We start from the raw sequence: 4,278 nt of genomic DNA, 5'->3' as shown, positions 1-4,278 counted from the left end.
CACAAGAAATTTGTCTTTTCAAGTTTTGGTCTTGCGTTTGCGTCCACATTTACTCTTTCGTTTTGGAGACACAGTCCCAACATTTTTTTTTTTTTTTTTTTTTTTTTTTTTGCGGATTAATAATCCTAGAAACACTGGATTTTCCAACTCCAACTGCTGCAGCAATATCCCTTACAGTCATAGAAGTATGCTGACTAAGGGTAACAATTCTAGTCCATTTCCTGGGAGTGATATAAATTTTTTTAATACACGTCAGAAGGGGATAATTCACATAAGCGACTACTTCTTACAGCAAATGAAAGGGGAAATTTTCGACATGTCATGATCACGTGGTCAAACCAGTTTAGACTAGTCAAGAGCAGTCGTGCGTTCTAAGAAAATACAATTCAAAACGGTTTGAGGCAGAAAATTCCCGAGAAAGGAACAATTTTCTTAAAAAATCCGTTTGTCCCAATTAATTTGCACAGTACTGTATGTATATATATATATATATATATATATATATATATATATATATATATATATATATATATATATATATATATATATATAATATGTGGGTGTGATGGGTTTTAATGCATCAGTCCACTTGGATTAGCTTAATCTTTTTATTCTTGATTAACAATTGATGATTCTGATGAGCTTTACAAATGAGAATTCAATGATGAAGGAATTTATATTACATGAAGATGGACAGTTGATGTCGTTCAAAGGATCTTTCCCACCTACGCGTGGTGCACTGGCATTTGCAGAGGAATCCTTCAACGCAAGAATTCCAGTTTCGGCCCTTTCTCAGAGTATCACGGCTTCTCGGTTTCCGGTCGCACCCTTCTCGGCGGACGTCCGTTCTCTCCCCTCGTCTAGTGAACTCTGAACTCTGCCCTCCGACTGCTGGCTATCACCGGAAGAACGCAGAGCGCCCTCTCGTGAAGTTAATTTACCACATCGATATATATATATTTTTTTTAAACTCTTAATTGGATCCAAATTAATTTCCAAAACTTTATCTTAATTTAGCCCATAGTAACTTCATTCTAAAATATTCTCTTATTCCGTGATCCAATTCCACTTTCGGTTTAATTAATTCCTCTGTAAAATTAATGCGCCATCAGTACTACGTATCAAATGAAAGTGATACTTCATTTGATACGTTGCCCTTATCAAAGGTCATTCCATCGGCACGTGGCCAGAATCCTATGTTATATAAGACTAGTGATCATCTGTTTCGTCCCTTTTTTGCCTTTTTGCCTTCTGCTTTTGTGCCGCATTGCGCTTTCTTGTAAATAATCATGTTTGCCTCTCGAGAGAGAATAAAACGAAATTAAAACTACAAAGTCTCTTCACTGCTTCGAACCTGCAGGTAATAGATTCTTCAATCAAGGAATTTTCAGCGAGATTTTCTCAGTTCAAAGAATTATCGGAAACGCTCAAGTTTATCAAGAACCCTGATGCGACTTCATTTGATAAATTGAATTAGTCCCAATTCTATTAGATGGATATTAAAGAATTTGAAATGCAACTGATTGATTTCTAGTCCATATAGATTCCTATTTACTTCTATACAGTGCAAAATGTATTTTTTCGTAGTAAATAAAGAGTTTTGAGTTATTATTTATTTTTATTATTATAGCAATAATCACAAGTCAAAATTATTTGATGGCACGTCTAAATCTCATTAAACATTTCTTTAGAAAAAATGGCAGTTGATCCAAAGAGGCATGCCACCCTTGGTATAGTGGGTAAGGCGCTGGCGTAGTATTCTGGAGACCCGAGTTCGATTCTGGGATGGTAGTTTTTGCTTTTTTCTTAATTTACTTTTTTTTTTTCCTTTCTAAATTATTTCAAATTAATTTAACAATTTACAAACTGTTTTTGATTTTTTTTTACGCAAAATTAAATATTTATTTTCCTAATTCGTGGATTATGATTTTATTTTTAGAAGAAAAATAATTATAAATATGAATGTGATTTTTTGTAAATATTCAGAGTTTCTTAAATTAAATTAACATTTTAAAGATGGTTTCAAATAATATGATACTAATCTTTATCTAGAAAAATAAATGTATTTTCTCTTAATGCCTGAATTATAATTTTTTTAAAAATTAAAACATGAACGTAATTAATGGCATGTTTTGTAACATACAATTACTATAAATTAAGAAGATATAAGTATTTGTTTTTTAACTTTTCTTTAAAATAATTCATTTACTCTGTGAGGGTGAATTTATATTATGAATGCATTATTAAATTTTTAAAGAAATTACTCAAGTTTATAAAGTAATATTTGTGAATGTTGGACTCCTCTGCTTATTTTTTTTCTTTCATTTGAAGTTGCTTAAATTGTAAAATATAATAATTAATATTGGTTTACAAAGGATTATTCTCCATGCTTTGTTTTTAGTTGTATCTAAAAAAATGAAAATCAGGATCAAAAATAAATTAATTAAATCTAACTCGGGAATCAGTGACAATCAATAGATGCTTCCCTTAAGTTTTTGGCCGTTGATACAAACCCATCGACATCATTAATTTTCATACAGCAAGAAAGTCGTATTAACAAATAATGGTCCACCCTGGGGAGCACCTCAAAATGAGGATGAGAAGCTTCCCGCATGGTGGTTGATATCCGCCACCCTAGAGGGTACCTGAAAAGGTGGGGGTCTGGCTCCTCCCATCGACGACGGGACATACTTTCTTAGAGAAGGATTGTACCGTGGTCGGTGATGGCCCTTAGGAATCAACCACAGTTACAGTCAGTGATTTGATTTGACTTAAAAAATAATGGAGAGTTTAATTAACTAGATAATTAAAATCAAACAATAAAACAATTACAAAAGGAAATGATTAATAATGTATGCGGAATTATCTGTGTTTAAAACTTCATAGCTGACAAGTCAAATTTTATATGTGTGATGCTTTTAGATGGGCCCCCAAAACGCTTAATATGCATCCATTTAATATAAAACAATACTTATCGTATCAGTTTCAAATTAAGAAATAAATGTCTCTTCTGAAGGAAAAATCTTTATTTATTCTTTTATTTAGGATGCTTACAACGGAACTTTTCCAAATAGCACCCCCCCTTTTCCCCCAATTTAATATTCTTTTACACTTAAAATCAGAATAAGGCGTAGGAGAAAAGGAAGAAAACACAGTTAAAATATTCGCCAATAAAACAATATAGATTCTTATATAAATGCTGGGTTTTTTTAAAGTTCACAGCTTTTTATTGTATTTGCGGAGTGATAATATAATGAAAACCAATGCTTTCTCGTTTTTGGGAAACCTAATATTCTTTTAATACAAGTCTCGTTTTCTTAAATTGTTGACAGTCTTTAAAGAAATTTAAAAAGTGTTCGTGGTTTAATGGCGAAAAATGACGATCAAAAGACCGCGAGAGAGCGTTCAATCACTTCATGAAAAGTGAAATGAATAGTGTAAAATATTTGAAGGAAAGACATAAGTTGCAGGAGAGGAAACTTTTTTTTTTATTTCTTTAATTTTCCTTAAAGAGATACTGCATTATAGAAGCATCACTTGCAAACTGGTAATTTGTGCCTTTAAGTAATTTAATTATAAGATTAGCTGATAAAGGAAAGCCACAAAAATCACAGAAAAAAACATTCGCTGCTGGCACAAAGTCATAGCGGTGGCTCCGTGGTAGACGCACGGCTTCCGGATTCCAGGGCCGCGATTAGATGCGGATGGGAAATCAGTGGTTCAGTGTAAAGTGCAAAGTTTTCCTGTAAGTAGGGTAGCCAACTTATAAAGGGCGCTTTTCAATGCCGGTAGCGGACTGAATGAGGAACTGCGTAAAAAGAGTTATTTATGCTACGGTTATAGTTACAAAACGGTGTTGTGCAGACTCTCTCATATTGCCTGTAACCAGATAAGGGAAATCATTCATGATTATGAATAATATCCTGTATTTCTTCTGAAAATGCATGATCTATTATGAAATTTGAAAAAAAAAATAGTTATTTTAATAGATGCGAGATGTTTACATTAATTATCTCAATGCAAAACATGGTAAATTTATAGAGAAAAGAAATTACTTATTTTTCACATTTAGTTTATAAAATAGAAAATGATAAAATCGAAAATGACATGTGGTCTTTTTTATTTAAAGGTTTCTCCCTTGCCATAAAATTTTCAGATTTCTTTTCCTTTTAAAAGTAAATAGAAAGTTATGAAATTGCATAATTTAATATTTTCAGATACGAAAATTACGCGGTTTTTAATTTCGTCGCTCCTTAATAGGAAAAAATATGGTCGTTT

The sequence above is a fragment of the Argiope bruennichi genome, chromosome X1 (genome assembly GCF_947563725.1).
Source record: "Argiope bruennichi chromosome X1, qqArgBrue1.1, whole genome shotgun sequence".
Classification (NCBI taxonomy): domain Eukaryota; kingdom Metazoa; phylum Arthropoda; class Arachnida; order Araneae; family Araneidae; genus Argiope; species Argiope bruennichi.
This window is presented reverse-complemented; position numbering follows the sequence as displayed.